At 39.8% G+C, this 18489-nt stretch overlaps 1 protein-coding gene across 1 annotated transcript in view; it reads right to left on the reverse strand.

Moving 5' to 3' along the window:
- The window catches only part of LOC138442076 (cytochrome P450 2J2-like), a 67074-nt gene continuing 48585 nt past the window's right edge, over positions 1-18489 (reverse strand). Inside the window, exons 9-10 of the transcript XR_011257538.1 lie at positions 14425-14517; positions 1-143 (exon numbers count right to left, since the gene is read on the reverse strand). The gene's annotated coding sequence lies outside the window, so the exon portion shown is untranslated. The remainder of the gene's footprint in view (positions 144-14424; positions 14518-18489) is intronic.

The raw sequence follows: 18489 nt of genomic DNA on the forward strand, positions 1-18489 counted from the left end.
CTTGGATTTGGGGGTTCAGGGCCATGCAGAGCAGCCTCCCAGTGCAGGGTGGTCGAAGTTGTCTCTGATCCAGCAAAGAAGAGGTCTAGGGTGTTGAAGATGAGGTTTTCTTCATGGAAACTTGAATCAGCATGGCCCTTATGCTAGAAAGCACAGTGATTATTGGTTTATCTAGTGGGTTCTAAGTCACCACAACATAGGGGGCTTCATCCTTAAGAAATCGTAGAAGGAAAGGCCCCCCCCCACCATGAGAAATGATTTTCCCTTTGGTGTTCTCAGGAGGCAGAGGCTTATTACTGCAGTGTCTTTGGTATGCTTCCTCCTCCAAGTGCTGGAAGCCTTTGTTAGCTTTGGTGGATGAAAATCAAGACTATTAATTTTTTTACTTCCATAATTAGGGAGAATCTATTACTACACTGGAAAACAGCCTTGAGCTCCAATATGAGACACACTGTTCACTTTCTGTATGACTTGACTGAGTAACAAACCTCTCAACCTCCGTGTGTTTAACTTTCCTCTTTCATAAAACAGAAATAACAATGTTTGTGTGTGTGCATGCGTGCACACACGTGCGTGCATGTGCTCAGTTGTGTCTGACTCTTTATAAGCCCATGGACTGTAGCCTGCCAGGCTATTCTGTCCATGGATTTTCCAGGCAAGAATACGTTGGGTTGCCATTTCCTACGCCAGAGGATCTTCCTAACTCAGGGATAAAACCAGAATCTCTTGCATCCCCTGCATTGGCAGGTTGATTCTTTACCACCTAGCCACCTGGGAAGCAGGAATAACAATACTCACCCCTTAAAGTGGCATTGTGAATTATGTGTGATACAAACGGCACATAGCAAATACTCAATAAATGTTTGCAATAACACCAGAGAGAATAAACTCAGCATCTCTAAAGTACAACAGTTCTCATATCTTTCCATTAACCGTTCCCTTTTTAGGTTTGTTGTAGGAACTGCTGGAAAAACCATAGCTTTGACTAGACAGCACTCTGTTGGCAAAGTAATGTCTCTGGTTTTTAACATGCCGTCTAGGTTAGTCATAGTTTTTCTTCCAAGGAGCAAGTGTCTTTTAATTACATGGCTGTAGCCACCATGTACAGTGATCTTGGAGCACAAGAAAATAAAGTCTTCCATTGTTTCCCTATCTATTTGTCATGAAGTGATGGGACTGCATGCCATGATCTTAGCTTTCTGAATGTTGAGCTTTAAGCCAACTTTTTCACTCTTGTCTTTCACTTTCATCAAGAGGCTCTTTACTTCTTTGCTTTCTGCCATAAGGGTGGTGTCATCTGCATATCTGAGGTATTGATATTTCTCCCAGCAATCTTGATTCCAGCTTGTGCTTCATCCAGTCCAGCATTTAGCATGATGTACCCTGCATATAAGTTAAATAAGTAGGGTGACAATATACAGCCTTGACGTACTCCTTTTCCTATTTGGAACCAGTCTGTTGTTCCATGTCCAGTTCGAACTGTTGCTTCCTGACCTGCATACAGATTTCTCAGAAGGCAGGTCTGCCCATCTCTTTAAGAATTTTCCACAATTTGTTGTGATCCACACAGTCAAAAGCTTTGGCATAGTCAATAAGGCAGAAGTAGATGTTATTCCTGGAACTCTTTTGTTTTTTCAATTATCCAACAGATGTTAGCCATTTGATCTCTGGTTCCTCTGCCTTTTCTAAATCCAGCTTGAACATCTGGAATTTCACAGTTCAGGTACTGTTGAAGCCTGGCTTGGAGGATTTTGAGCATTACTTTGCTAGCGTGTGAGATGAGTGCAATTGTGTAGTAGTTTGAACATTCTTTGGCGTTGCCTTTCTTAGATATTGGAATGAAAACTGACCTTTTCCAGTCCTGTGGCCACTGCTGAGTTTTCCAAATTTGCTGGCATATTGAGTGCAGCACTTTAACAGCATCATTTTTAAGGATTTGAAATAGCTCTACTGGAATTCCATCAGCTCCTCTAGCTTTGTTCATAGTGATGCTTCTTAAGGCCCACTTCACTTCACACTCCAAGATTTATGACTCTAGGTGAGTGATCACATCATTGTGGTTATCTGGGTCATTAAGATCTTTTTTGTATAGTTCTTCTGTGCATTCTTGCCACTTCGTCTTACTATATTCTGCTTCTGTTAGGTCCATATCCATTTCTGTCCTTCATTGTGCTCATCTTTTTAGGTTAATTTAAACATGTCTGATTTCGACAGCCATTCCCCATGGCGTTCCAGCATCTTACCCATCTTCCTCCAGAAGCTTCAGTGTGTCAACATTCCTCCCTGTGTGTGGTCCCACACCTGCACACTTATAGCATGTGAAGTATACTCCTCTGAGGAGATAGCAATTCTTCTATTAATGGTATGCCAACAAGGGGAAATAAAAGAGGAGTTGCAAATAAAAGAGGAGTTGTACCATTCTGCCAACTGGAGGAGAAGGAAGGAATAATCTATGGCAAAGGCGATTCCACTATACAGTGATGTGTCTTAACCAGAGGGGTTACTATGTTAAAGGACAGACATACAATGTCACTTTTTTCCCCTGCTTCTGGCCTATAATGCTGGAAAAGTGCATGACATGGGGATGAGGGAGGAAAGCAAAACTTCCTCACGCTTAAACTCTGGCATCTGACTAGCTTCACTTGTGTTCTGCACTGGGGAGCTGGGGGAAGGGGTAGGAGACTGAGCATTGATCCAATGAACCATGAAATGACACTTAGTTCTCCTTTTGTGTGTCTCTCCTTCAGATATGGGTAGAGAATAGAGAACAGACCTCAAAAAGGCAGCATTTGGGCTTTCCAAAGACTTCAAGTCAAATATCATTAAATCTCTATCTTTATTTTTACTTGTATCAACAATTCTGAATTATGTTATTCCTACACTCTATGAAATATTGCCTATATTTTTCCTCCCCTGTGGTAGGCTGAATAATGACCTACAAAGATGTCCATGTCTTAATCTCTGGAACTCATGAATGTTAAATGCCAGGCAGAACTTTGTAGATACAATTAACTTAAAGGTCTTGATATGGCAAGATGATCCTGAATTATCCTTGTGGGCCCAATATAATCACAAGAGTCTCATAAGAGGGGTACAAGAAAGGCATAAAGGGAAGATGTGAGGATGGGGGCAGAGAAGATGCTATTTGGATGGCTTTGAAGATGGAGGAAGGGGCCCTGAGTCAAGGAATACAGGCAGCCTCTACAGGCTGGAAAAGTCCATCAATGGATTCTGCCCAAGCGCCTCCAGAAGTAGCAGCCCTGCTCCCACCTTGACTTCAGTCCAGAGAAACTGGCTTCAGCCTTCTGACCTCTGGAATTATAAGATAATAAATGTGTGCTTTTTTAAGATTCCTGATTTTTGGTGATTTGGTACAGCAGCATTAAGGAGCCAGAATCTCCTTATTTCTTTTTAAGAACAAAACTCAGGAGAAAACTCTGATTTCCCATCTTTTCCATTTCCTGGAGGGAAGCATCAATGAAGTCTCTTGCTTCTGCAGGATTCCAGTCTTTCTTGTGGTTTTCAATCACACTGGCAATAAACATGTTCAGTTTCTCCCATTTACTAAAGAGAGGTTGGTGGGATCTTGAAAGGAAATTCATTATTCTTGGAAAGAAATTGTAGAGCTGATGGAGAAAACAAAACAGTCATGGAGACAAGTTGTTGTTATTGTTTAGTCGCTAAGTTGTGTCTGACTCCTTTGCAACCTCATAGACTGCAGCCCTCCAGGCTCCTTTGTCCATGGGATTTCCCAGGCAAGAATACTGGAGTGGGTTGCCATTTTCTTTTCCAGGGGATCTTCCCAACCCAAGGATCAAAGCCGCATCTAAAAGCCGCATCTCCTGCATTGACAAGTGGGTTCTTTACCAGGGAGCCATTGGGGATGACAGTTTTCCACTTTTGAAGACAAAGAAACCATCTTCTCTTTCCATCTCTTCTATTTATTCATACTTGACCAGAAATGGTATGGACCTAACAGAAGCAGAAAATATTAACAAGAGGGGGCAAGAATACACAAAAGAACTATACAAAAAAGACTTTCACAACCCAGATATCACGATGGTGTGATCACTCATCCAGAGCCAGACATCCTGGAATGGGAAGTCAACTGGGCCTTAGGAAGCATCACTATGAACAAAACTAGTGGAGGTGATGGAATTTCAGTTGAGCTATTTCAAATCCTGAAAGATGATGCTGTGAAAGTGCTGCACTCAATATGCCAGCAATTTTTTCCCAAAATTTGGAAAACTCAGCAGTGGCCACAGGACTGGAAAAGGTCAGTTTCATTCTAATCCCTAAGGAAGGCAATGCTAAAGAATGCTCAAACTACCACACAATTGCACTCATCTCACACACTGGTAAAGTAATGCTCAGAATTATCCAAGCCAGGCTTCAACAATACATATCTATGAACTTCCAGATGTTCAGGCTGGTTTTAGAAAAGGCAGAGGAACCAGAGATCAAATTGTCAACATCTGCTGGATCACCAAAAAAGCAAGAGAGTTCCAGAAAATCATCTATTTCTTCTTTATTGACTATGCCAAAGCCTTTGACTGTGTGGATCACAATAAACTGTGATCTTTCGATGCCGCCTTTTGAGGAGATTAGCAACGAAGAGAAAGGCTGCAGCCCCCATCAGGAGCACCCGGGACGGAGCGCGGTCCAGAATGCTGCGGTGCGGGCTCCGCCAGGGAGCCCAGTACCTCCAGCTTGGCTGCGAAGTCTGGCCCCTCTTTTGCAGTCCAAAACACCAGCGTTCCAGAGGGTTTCTTCCACTTTGTTCTCAACACTGCCAGCCTTCCCTGTCCCTCCCCGTTGCCGCCCCCTTCCTGGCCCCCTGTTCCACTGTGCCCCTCCCCTGCCGCGCCTGGCCCCCAGGGTCAGCCTCCAGACCTGTCCTTCCTTAGGGTCCGCCTCTTGCTCCCCACATCTCCCTAAACCGGCCCCTACAGGCTCTGCTCCTTCCCTCTATCCCCCCAGCCTGACTGCCGCTCACTAGATGTCTAGCTTGGGACTCCTGGGAGAACTTTCTTGGGTCTTAGAAAAGGCCAGGCTAGAAGCGTGGTTTTTTGGTTTTGGTTTTGTTTTTGCTAGAGAACCTCATTCTTTGAGGCCAAGGGTGCTCTAAAGTTTATAGTTTTATTGCCTGTCTGAGAGCACCACAGACGCTTAAGTTTGTTTTTCATTCACCTTCTCACCGAATGATTGGAACTGAGCCTCAGGAACAATCAGAAAAACAACAGCACCTGACGTTTCTTGTCTCTTAATATACCTGGCATCACATTAGCCACTTCACATAGATGGCTTCAACGACAAAATTATGCATGTGCCGTTCTTGGTTCCATCTAGCAGTTAAGGAATACTAAAATTTTTCAAACCAAATTTGAGGGAATTTGTTGCTAATAGACCTGCCTTACAAGAAAAGTTAAAGTTCTTCAGAAAGTAGGAAAATATATAGGTCAGAAACACAGATCTAAGGAAAGAAAGGACATTAGAGAAAAAATAAATTAGGGTTATTAAATCTAATTCTTAATTGGTCTAAAAGTTTGTTCTAAATAAAAATAGTAATGATTTATTTATTATAGCTTACAGATAAGTGATATGAATGATGCAATGTTGGAAAGGACAGAAGAAAAGAATTAGGAAAATGCTGTTACAAGGTACTTGGAGTACCAACCAAGCAATTTAATGATATTTGAATGTATGTTTGAATCAGTTGGAAATGTATACTATGAACTGTAGGGCAATCACTTATGTTTTAAAAAAGATAAAGAATGGACATGCTAAGACAGAAGAGAAAATGTAACTATCCGAAATACTCAATTAAAATCAGAGAAGAGGGTAAAAGGATGAAAAACAGAAAAGAAATAAAAATCAATAGCAATAAATAGAAGGCAGTAAATGAATATGATTGGGCTTTCTATATGTCATTGGCAGAGACAGTTTTAGCTCAGCATCAAAACAACAAAATACTTAGGAAAAAACTTAACCAAGAAGACAGACGACTTATACATTGAAAACTATAAACTACAGAAAACTCCCTACATACAAAGCTTCAAGTCGCAAACTTTCAAAGATGTGAACGTGGGTTCCAGCGTTGGGCATGAGTGAAACTGCAGTTTGCCCTCTGTCTCCTATTGCTGATGATCCTTCAGCTCTACCATTTCCCACCTCCACTTGCTCCTCCTCTAGTCAATAACTGTTGTTACTTGTCAGTTCACCTGATGCCATCCCCTGCAAGCCAGCTGTTCTAACATACTACTGTACTTTTCAAGGTACTATAAGATTAAAAAGGTTTTCTTTATTTTTGTGTTTTCTAATGTGTTATTTGCGTGAAAATTATTATAAATTATTATTATAATATAGTACTATATAGCTGATTGTGTTAGTTGGGTACCTAGGCTAACTTAATTGGACTTATGAACAAAATTAGGCTTATGAATGTGCTCTCAAAATGGAATTCTTTAATATGTAGGGGACATACTGTATTGTTGAACAAAATTAAAGAAGACACAAATAAATGGAAATATCTCATGTTGTGAACTGGAAAGCGTAACATTATAAAAATGTCCAGCTTAGATATACATCTAACATTCTTGAATTGTATTATAATAGTATGAAGTAAAAAAGGATAAATATAGAAAAGTTAATTTCTTACCTAATTACCTGTAGTGAACAACTGAAGTTTGAAATTAAAAACACAATATCATTTGCATGAGCACCAAAACAGAAACAAAAACAAAAGAATGATGATATACTTAGTTGTATGTTAACAACAAGAGGAAAACTGCAAAACCGTGATGAAAGAAACCAAAGGAAATACAAAAGAATGGAGAGATATTCTATGGACATAGATAGGAAGAATTATCAAGGTGTCAGTTCTTCCCAAATCTATACATAAATGAGAAAAATGTGTATATAATTTAATGAATTCCTAAACAAAATTGATGCTTTTGAACTGTGGTGTTGGAGAAGACTCTTGAGAGTCCCTTGGACTGCAAGGAGATCCACCCAGTCCATTTTAAAGGAAATCTGTCCTGAATATTCACTGGAGGGACTGATGCTGAAGCTGAAACTAATACTTTGGCCACCTGATGAGAAGAACTGACTCGTTGGAAAAGACCCTGATGCTGGGAAAGATTGAAGGCAGGAGGAGTAGGGAATAACAGAGGATGAGATGGTTGGATGGCATCACCGACTTGATGGACATGAGTTTGAGCAAGCTCTGAGAGATGGTGATGGACAGGGAAGCCTGGGGTGCTGCGATCCATGGGGTTGCTGAGTCAGACACGACCGAGTGACAAAACGAACTGAACTGAAAACAAAATTCCAGTGGGTTATTTAAATGTTATTGACATTGAAAATTGATTCTAAAAACTATGGAAAGATAAAAGGCCCTTGGAATGTACAACAGAAAGTATCAAGACTAATGTAAAGTATGTAGTTAGTAATAATATATCAATACTGACTCATCAATTATAACATGCAAGTTGTTAATCATATGAGAAAATGAGGGGTAGTGAATGAGTATATGGAACTGTATTCGCCACTCAAATTTTCTGTAAATCTGTAAAACAAAATCCACAAACTGATTCTAAAGTTTATATAGAAAGGTCAAAGACCTGGAGTAGCAAATACATTATAAAAGGAGAACGAATTTGGAGCATGGACACCCCCTTGTCTTCAAGACTAACTATAAAGTTGCATAATCAGAACATGTGGTATTGGTGAAAGAATATACAGATGGATCTTGAGAAAATAATAGAAACTCCAGAAAAAGAGTCGCATCAATAGTCTACTGTTCCTTGACCAAGGAGCAAATGCTCTTCAATGGAAAAAGGATAGTCTTTTGCAGAAGGCATGTGTAAGCAACTGGATTATCCACATATAAAAATGAACCTGGTCACCGATCCTACACTTTTCACAAAAGTTAACTGAAAATAAATTACAAATCCAAATGTAAAACGCACAACTATAAAACTCCTAGAAGACAACAAAGTAAAATGCTTCGATGACACTAGATGACAATGACTTTTTAGATATAACACTAAACACTTGTTCCATAAAAGAAAAAAAAATTGAACTTAATTAAAATTAAAAGCTTCTTACTTATCTAAATGTTTACTTTGGGAATTAGGGGGAAAACATACTGAATTTTGTTTCGAGAAGCACTCAGGCTCCTGTGGTTAACACTTTCCATTGACATGTGTCCAGAGGAGACTGATCAGAATAGGTAAGATTCCTTATTTACTGAAAATCTGGTAGATATCAGACATTTCAGAACTTCTACCTGAATCTGATTTAATTTTTTAAAACTTCCCTATGAACTGAAATTATTATTCTCATTTTACAGATGGTCCAGCAGGTTCAGAGGGAAGTGTTTTGCCAAAACTCACGGAGGCAGAATAAGTGACATCATCAAAATAAGAACTCTAGCTTTTTATTCAAAGATCAGTGCTTATTATTTCAAATACGGCTTACAAGAAAATAGACTGTAGCAGCCTTGGAACAGGGTAGTAATGAGTCATCACTGGAGGCATTCAAAGAGAATTAGAATAGGATTGCTGTAGAAGAAATTTACATGTCATGAGGAATGCATAATTAGAAGGACATTAAGATTCTTCAAACTGAGAGTCTATGATTCCACAGGTCCTCAGCGAAAACACAGTGTTAGGTGAATAAAGATGGACCCATAATACATACCATTTAATAAATTGTTCTTTTTAAAAACACTTTATTGAAGTACAGTTGATTTATAATGCTGTGTTAATTTCTGCTGTATAGCAGAAGAAACAGTGAGAATGGACATCTTTGTCTTGTTCCAGATGTTAGTAGGAAGACTTTCTGCTTTTCACCTTTGAGTATTATATTAACTGTGACTTTGTCATAAATAGCTTTTATTACACTGAGATATGCTTCCTCTAATCCCACCTTGGTAAGAGTTTTTTATCATGAATGAATGTTGAACTTTATCAAATACCTTTTTTGCATCTACTGACATGATCATGTGGGTTTATCTTTTGCTGATGTGTTTTGCATTGACTGACTTGCCTTTGTTGAACCATCCTTATGAATCCAAATTGGTTGTGTGTATAATCTTTTTTGATGTGTTGCTCTTTTACATTTGCTAATATTTTGTTGAGAATTTTTGCATCTATATTCATCAAAGATACTGATCTGTAATGTTCTTTTTGGGTAGTGTCTTTGGTTTCGGTATCAGGTTGATGGAACCTTCATAGAATGTCTTTGGCAGTGTTCCCTCCTCTTTAGCCTTTTGGAAGAGTTTTGGCAGTATGAGTGTATGTTCTTCTTTGTATGTTTGGTAGAATTGCCTGTGAAGCCATCAGGTCCTGGACTTTTGCTTGTAGGGAGGTTTTTGTTTGTTTAAACAGGTTCTATTTCATTTCTGTTGGTCTGATTGGTCTGTTTGAATTATCTATTTATTCTTCTCCGATGGCTTAGATGGTAAAGAATCTGTCCACAATGTGGGAGACCCAGGTTCAACCCCTGGGTTGGGAAGATCCCCTGGAGTAGGAAATGGCAACCTACTCCACTATGCTTGCCTGGAGAATTCTGTGGACAGAGGAGCCTGGCAGGCTAGAGTCCATGGGGTTGCAAAGAGTCAGACATGACTGAGGAGCTAACACTCTCACTTTCATTCTTGATTCAATTTTGGTGAGCTGTATGTTTTTAGAAACGTGTCCATTTTTTCTAGGTTTTTGAACTTGTTAGCATAAAATCATTCATAGTATTCTCTGATGGTTTTTTGCACTTCTGTGTTAACAGTTGTTGTTTCTTTTTTCTCACTTCTTACATTGTTTATTTGGGTCCTTTCTCTTCTCTTGGTGAGCCTGGCCAGAGGTTTGTCAGTTTTGTTTACCCTTTCAAAGAAGCAACTCTTGGTTTTATTGATTTTTTTCCCCTATTATGTTTTAATCTCTGTTTTTATTTTATCTCTGATCCTTATTATTTCCTTTCTTCTGGTGACTTTGGGTTTTGTTTGTGCTCTATTTTCTAAATCTTTTAGGTGGTGAATTAAGTTGTTTAATCAAGATTTTACTTGTTTCTTAAAGAAGGCTTGTATTGCTATGATCTTCCCTCTAAGAATTGATTTTGCTGCATCTCATAGAGTTTGTATGGTTGTGATGTCATTGCCATTTGTCTCAAGATACTTTTAAATTGAGAATTAAATCGTCATTGATATATTCGTATTTAGTAGTATGTTTTTTGGTTTCCATGTAGTTGCTTTTTTCCCATTTCATTTTCTGTGAATGACTTCTGGTTGTCTGCCACGATGGTCAGAAAATCCACTTGACATAATGTCTATACTCTCAAATTTGCTGCGGCTTATTTTGTTCCCTAGTATGTGGTCAGCCCCAGAGACTGAACCACGTATACTTGAAAAGAATGTGTATTCTGTTTTTTGGGGGAGGGTATAATATTGAATGTATCAATTAAGTCTAACTTTTATTGTATCATTTAGGATCTCTGTTGCCTTGTTGATTTTCTCACTAGAAGATCTGTGAGCAGGGTGTTTAAGTCTCACACTATTATTGTATTCCTGTCAATTTCTTCTTTTATGTCTATTAGTATTTATTTTATATATTTAGGTGCTCCAATGTGTGTTAAGTCACTTCAGTCATGTCTGACTCTTTGTGACCCTATGGACTGCAGCCCACCAGGTTCCTCTGTTCTTGGGATTCACCAGGCAAGAATACTGGAGTGGATTGCCATGTCCTCCTCCAGGGACTCTTTCTGACCCAGGGATTGAACCTACATCTCCTGCAGCTCCTGCATTGGCAGGAGGGTTCTTTATTACTCTGCCACCTGGGAAGCTAGGTGCTCTATACTGGGTGCATAATATTGACAAGGATATTGATCCTTTCATCAGTATATAATGTCCTTTATCTCTCTTTATAGTCTTTGTTTTTAACTCTAGTTTGTCTGATATATCGACTCCAGTATTCTTACCTGGAGAATTACATGGACAGAGGAGCCTGGCAGGCTACAGTCTCTGGGGTCACAAAGAGTTAGATACGACTGAGCAACTAACATTTTCACCACTTTTCACTTTTCAAACCTTGTTTTCCAGTTGATATTTGTATTTCTTACTTGATCCTTTCACTTTCTTTTTTTTGCTTGTTTTTCTTTTTGTGGTTTGACAATTTTCATTCATGTTATGCTTGTGTTTCCCTGTTTTGGCTTTTGTAAGTCTATTGCATATTTTGATTTGTGGTTAGCTTGTTTTTCAAATATATATACTTGCTTTAGACTGAAACTCTTGGAGGTTCAAACATATTCTTAAAATTAACTGTACATTTTCTTACCCTCCTTCCCTCATTTTACGATTTTGCTGTCTCCTTTTACACTTCATGTTTATCCATTCATTGTGCTTATTATTGCCCTCACAAAAAATTTTTTTAACTGTATGCTGGGTATTTAAGTGATTTACTTTCCAATTGTGATTTTCTTTTTTCTTTAGATTCTTACATCTTTTATATTTAAAGACTTCTCCATATTTCCTTTAGGATTGATTTAGTATTTCTACATTCTTTTATCTTTTGCTTTTCTGAGAGTTTATTTTTCCTTCTATTCTAAATGATAATCTTCTTGGGTAGAGCATGCTAGGTTTTCCCCCTTTTACAACTTTGACTATTTCATCACTTTCTTCTGGACTGCAACATGTCTTTGGTTCCCTTACAATTAACTCTTGGTTTTTCTCTTGCTGTCTTTAGAGTCCTCTCTTTATCTTTAGCTTTTGCCATTTTAATTATAATACATCTTGGTGGAGGTTTGTTTGGATTCACCTTGTTTGCAACCATCTGTGGTTCCTGTACTTGGATACCTCTTTCGTTTTTAGGTTTGGGAAGTTTTCAGTCTTAATTACTTCATATACATTTTAAATCCCCTTTTCTCTTTCTTCTTCTTCTGGAATCCCTATTATGCATTGATTGGCACACTTTATACTATCCCATATGTCTCTCAGATTGCTCCTTTCTTTGTTTGTTGTTGTTTGTTTTTAATTTGACTTTCTGTCTGCTGTTCTGATTAGGGGATTTCTATTATTCTGTCTTTGAGATCATTTACTTTTCTGCATTATTCAATCTGTTATTCATTGCCTTTAGCTCGGCTTTCACCTTGGCAAATGTGTTCTCATTTTTCTTGCTCCTCCCTTTAGTTTCTATTTTTTTTAATCTGTATTTTTATCAATAACCTTTCTTAAATCCTTTAATATTTTCATCATCTACTTTTTGAATTTGTTACCTAATAGACCAAAAGTGATCTGTTTCATTGATTGTTCTTTTAGGGGACTTCTCTTGAAAATTAAAAGATTGGGAGTGGGTCCTGTGCTTCTCATTTTACTTTTAGTTTTCTTACTCTGTGAGTTTAGGAGAAGCAACTACTGTGTTCTTGGTGAGATATCTTTATGTGAGATCATCTCTGTATAGCCTGCATGGGTTTAATATGTTTGGTGTGAGGATTATTTTTAGTATGGAGGTATGCTGCCTCTTTTCTCAGTGTATGCTGGCCATTATCCCCTTGATAGGAGATGTGACTGGTGTTCAGTTACCAGAGCCTACATGGATGTTGAATGGGGCTTTCCTTTTTTCTGTGGTTGTCATAAACCTGTAGGGGCAAGGTCTGCTCCCTAGTTGTTGGAATGGAAACCCCCAGATCCATTTTTGAGCTGCAGTGTGAGTGGATGGGATTGGAGCACTCCCACTGGGAGAGGAACCACCGAGCATTCCTCCACTGGAGCGGTCTACAGGGGCATGTGCTCTGTTATATTGCCTGGCACCCACTATGGGGTTCACAAAATACACTGCTGTTGGCACTGCCCTTGGCCCTGCTTCAGCCATCGATCGGTATGCTGGAAATCAGCCCTGGTGATCTCAGGTGGTGTTTTCACAAAGCCACCAGTGCAGATCCACCAATTTTAGGTGCCAGAACCACTGTAGTTGCACTCCGGGACCTACCATGGGGCTATGGAGGCAGCCTAGACCCTGGCCCAGTGTAGCCTGCATGGGCATATGCCTACAAAGCCCACAAAGCCAGACTCATCCCAGCTGTGGGGGCACCCAATGTCCTCTTGGTTGTTCTGCAGGTGCTGAGTTTACAAAGCTGGCTGCAGTGGTGTAAATCTATGGATTTCACAGCCATGGGGCTTCGCTCTGATTTCAACCCTGCCTATGCGTCAGCAACTATACCTCCAGAACTTTCAGAGGCAGTGCTGCGGGGCTGAGACAACACAGGCTGCTATGGCAGGCCCTGCCACTTCTTTGAATGCCGTTTAACAATGGTGCTTTACTTCTATGCTGTACCACACTCAGGCCTCTTTAGGCTGTTTCCACGCAGCTGCCAATCTGAGTCCTTTCCCTGGTCTTGTCCTTTAGAGCCTGAGTTTCAGTACCCAGCATGTGCCTGCACCAGTGGGTGTGTGTCTTAGACTGAGGAGTTGAGGGCAGTTGGACAAATCATCTGTGCAGTCTCTTTCCATTCTGCCTGCCACAGACCTATTATAGAACTCTCCCTCCTGAGCTTCTGAAGCTCCCTTTCTGTCCTGGCTAATTTCCCAGCAAATGAGGGGGTTTCCCAGGGTGTGGTAACCGTTCCTCTTTCACAGCTCCCTCCCTGAGGCACAGGTGTTGTCCTTTTTTTTTCCCTTTCATCCTACCCAGTTACGTGGAGATCTTTCTTTCATATCCAGATTTCAATTTCAGCTCAGAATTGTTTCACAGGTAAATGTGTTTTTTATGTATTTGTGGGAAGAGGTGAGCTCCAGGGTCTTTTGACTCTGCAGTTTTAATGAGAGCCAATAAATTGTTATTTTCCTTTCTTTGCAAATAATAAGTAGCTATAATTTCATTAAAGATCCAATTATCCAACATTACATGTGCTTAGTCACTCAGTAGTGTCCAGCTTTCTGTAACCCCATGGACTATAGCCCGCCAGCCTCCTCTGTCCATGGGGATTCTCCAGGTAAGAATACTGGAGTGGGTTGCCATGGCCTCCTCCAGAGGATATTCACAACCCAGGGACTGAACCCAGATCTCCCACATTGCAGACAGATTCTTTACCAACATCATCTGAGCTACCAGGGAAGCCCAATATTACATGATGTCCTTAATTTTCCTACTATTCTCTAATGGATTCAAGGTGAATTCTTTTTTTATTCCAGAAAAACCTGATCTTTGTTTCTACAGCAAAGGCACAGTAAAATCTATGCACATGATCGACCAGTAGACCGTTTTACCTGTGATTACAGTGTAAAAATTTCATACAAAGATGGGTACTATAAAGGACAGAAACAGTATGAACCTAACAGAAGCAGAAGATATTAAGAAAAGGTGGCAAGAATACACAGAAGAACTATACAAAAAAGATCTTAATGACCCAGATAACCACGATGGTGTGATCACTCACCTAGAACCAGACATCCTGTAGTGTGAAGTCAAGTGGGTCTTAGGAAGCATCACTAAGAACAAAGCTAGTGGAGGTGATGAAATTCCAGCTGAGCTATAACAAATCCCAAAAGATGCTGCTGTTAGTGTTGCACTCAATATCCCAGCAAATTTGAAAATTCAGCAGTGGCCACAGGACTAGAAAAGATCAGTTTTCATTCCAACCCCAAAGAAAGGCAATGCCAAAAATGTTCAAACTGCCACACAATTGCACTCATTTCACACGGTAGCAAAGTAATTCTCAAAATTCTCCAAACAAGGCTTCAACAGTACATACACCGAGAATTTCCAGATGTTCAAGCCAGACTTAGAAAAGGCAGAGGAACCAGAGATCAAACTACCAACATGCAATGGATCACAGAAAAAGCAAGAGTTCCAGAAAAACATCTAATTCTGCTTTATTGACTACGCCAAAGATTTTGACTGTGGGTCACAACAAACTGTGGAAAATTCTCACAGAGATGAGAATACCAGACACATTACCTGCCTTCTGAGAAATCTGTAAGCAGGTCAAGAAGCAACAGTTAGAACCAGACATGGAAGAATGGATTGGTTCCAAATCAGGAAAGGAGTACGTCAAGGCTGCATATTGTCACCCTGCTTATTTAACTTCTAGGCAGAGTACATCATGCGAAATGCTGGGCTGAATGAAGCACAAGCTGGAATCAAGTTTTTTGGGAGAAATATCAATAATCTCATATACACAGATGACACCAGCCTTATGGAAGAAATCAAAGAGGAACTGAGGAGCCTCTTAATGAAAGTGAAAGAGGAGAGTAAAAAAACTGGCTTAAAACTCAACATTCAAAAAACTAAGATCATGGCACCTGGTCCCACTACTTCATGGTAAATAGATGGGGATACAACATAAACTGTGACAGACTTTATATTCTTGGGCTCCAAAATCATTGCAGATGGTGACTGCAGCCATGAAATTAAAAGACGCTTGCTCCTTGGAAGAAAAGCTATTACCAACCTAGACAGCATATTAAAAAGCAGAGATATTACTTTGCCTTAAGTCAAAGCTATGGTTTTTCCAGTAGTCATGTAATGGAGGTGAGAGTTGGATTCCAAAGAAAGCTGAATGACAAAGAATTGATTCCTTTGAACTGTGGTGTTGGAGAAGACTCTTGAGAATCCCTTGGACTCCAAGGAGATGCAACCAGTCAATCCTAAAGGAAATCAGTCCTGAATATTCATTGGAAGGCCTGATGTTGAAGCTGAAGCTCCAATATTCTGGCCACCTGATACGAAGAACTGACTCATTGGAAATGACCCTGATGCTGGGAAAGATTGAAGGCAGGAGGAGAAGGGAATGACAGAGGATGAGATGGTTGGAAGGCATCACTGACTTGATGGACATGAGTTTGAGTAAGCCCCGGGAGTTGGTGATGGATGCGGAAGCCTGGCATGCTGCAGTCCATGGAGTCATGAAGAGTTGGACAAAACTAAGTGACTGAATTGACCTTGGAAGAAAAGCTATGACCAACCTAGACAGCATATTAAAAAGCAGAGACATTATTTTGCCAACAAAGGTCCATCTAGTCAAAGCTATGGTTTTTTCAGTAGTGATGTGTAGTGTTTTTTCAGATGTGAGAGTTGGACCATAAGGAAAACAGAGTGCTGAAGAATTGATGCTTCTGAACTGCGGTGTTGGAGAAGACTCTTGAGAGTCCCTTGGACAGCAAGGAGATCAAACCAATCAAAAAACCAGTCAGGAAATCAGTCCTGAATATTCACTGGAAGGACTGATGCTGAAGCTCCAATACTTTTGCTAACTTATGCGTAGAACTGACTCATTGGAAAAGACCCTAATGCTGGGAAAGATTGAAGGCAGGAGGAGAAGGGAAGACAGAGGATGAGATGGTTGGATGGCATCACCGACTCAATGGACATGAATTTGAGGAAGCTTCGGGAGTTGGTGATGGACAGGGAGGCCTGGTGTGCTGCAGTCCATGGGGTCACAAAGAGTCAGACACAACTGAGTGACTGAACTGAACTACAGTATAAGAAGGTTTTAAAAATACTTATCGAAGTATTTCATACATGCACAGAAGTGGATATATTGTGAGAACACAGCTCAGTGAATTTTCCTACATTCAACATATCCTTTATAACTCATGCAATGAACAGAAAATAGAATATTGTCAGTAACCTGCATTGTTCCTTTTTCCAGGCATTGCCCTTCACCCAGGATTAAAGCTCTACCTTGATTTATAAAAAACATCACGATTTTGAGTCAAGCTGAATCCTTTTTGCCCTCACTCAGGAATCACAGTTCCTAGAAAGATTTAGATGTTTTCAGGGTTTTAGATCTCGTTTGTTTTTTTTTTCATACATTTAATCATTTTGTTGTCCTTATCTTCTCCAATGTCTGTCCTTTTGTCAGCTCTAACATAATTTATTTAGATTCTGGTTGGTCATATAGGCTCCTTCACTTCTCACTTGGAAGGTATGAGCTAAAGTTTGAGAATGATAAACACTTTTGCAAAAGAAACTTGGTGACTCCAGTCTTGGGAGTGGGCCTCAAAACTGCACCATGCACTTGAATTCTCAACTGTTCAGTGGAAGAAACTTCTTTTCTACACAGAATAAAATATTTTTTTTAACCTGAGATAAGAATTTAAATCCTTTTGTTTTCTAATTGTCATTATTATTGGAACATTCTACATTTATTATTTCACTTCATCCTTCTAACAATATTGAAATGTAGGTACTATTGTCCCTATTTTTCAGATAAGGAAACTGCAGATGTGAAACCACTTGGTTCAAGTTCAAAGTGACAGTTTAGGAAAAAAAAATCAGACATTGCTCTGCTCATGAGCAGAATTAGTACTTTTCCCCTCAACCTTAAATTATTTATTTTTTCCTTGTCACTTGTGAACAACTCTGCTTAGTTTCTAAAGCCTCCAAAATTTATGCCAGCCTTCTTCCTTCCCAAACTAATTTATCTGATTGAATCTCTATTTTTAAGAGTGTAGCCTGCCTCTCGGCAAGTCTGACCCTGCACCTTCCTCTGAATAAATTATATTTATTTTCACCTTTGGAGATATTTGTTTCATCATCTTCCAGGAGTGCCCAGTTGGCCCTATAATTATCGTAGACAGTTTCTCAAGACCCAGTCTAAGGCCTACCTTCTCCATGACTCTGTATTTTTGTACCTTGCTCTATCTTCTTAGTTGCGATTTTTTCTCTGCTCCTTCTGTCTGAAATATATACTGTTAATAAAATACTGTCCAAATATCAAAGGTCAATTCAAAGACTGGGTGTTTGAGGACTGGGGTCAATTTTTCCCTGGTGGAGTGATGTCTAGAACCAATCTTCAAAGTGTTTATCAGCTGACCAGATGGTGACTGCAGCCATGAAATTAAAAGACGCTTACTCCTTGGAAGAAAAGTGATGACCAACCTAGATAGCATATTTAAAAGCATAGACATTACTTTGCTAACAAAGGTCCGTCTAGTCAAGGCTATGGTTTTTCCTGTGGTCCTGTATGCATGTGAGAGTTGGACTGTGAGGAAAGCTGAGCGCCAAAGAATTGATGCTTTTGAACTGTGGTGTTGGAGAAGACTCTTGAGAGTCCCTTGGACTGCAAGGAGATCCAACCAGTCCATTCTGAAGGAGATCAGCCCTGGGATTTCTTAGGAGGGAATGATGCTAAAGCTGAAACTCCCGTACTTTGGCCACCTCATGCGAAGAGTTGACTCATTGGAAAAGACTCTCATGCTGGGAGGGATTGGGGGCAGGAGGAGAAGGGGATGACAGAGGATGAGATGGCTGGATGGCATCACTGACTCGATGGACATGAGTCTGAGTGGACTCTCGGAGTTGGTGATGGACAGGGAGGCCTGGCGTGCTGTGATTCATGGGGTCGCAAAGAGTCGGGCACGACTGAGCAACTGAACTGAACGGAACTGAACTGAACTGAATGAGTAGTAAGCTAATTAAAGTCTAACTTTGTGACTATATGACCAGTTATCAATCTTATAATAAAGTTAAAAATTAACCACCAATAGATTTCTATTAG

This window comes from Ovis canadensis, chromosome 1 (assembly GCF_042477335.2).
Source record: "Ovis canadensis isolate MfBH-ARS-UI-01 breed Bighorn chromosome 1, ARS-UI_OviCan_v2, whole genome shotgun sequence".
NCBI lineage: Eukaryota > Metazoa > Chordata > Mammalia > Artiodactyla > Bovidae > Ovis > Ovis canadensis.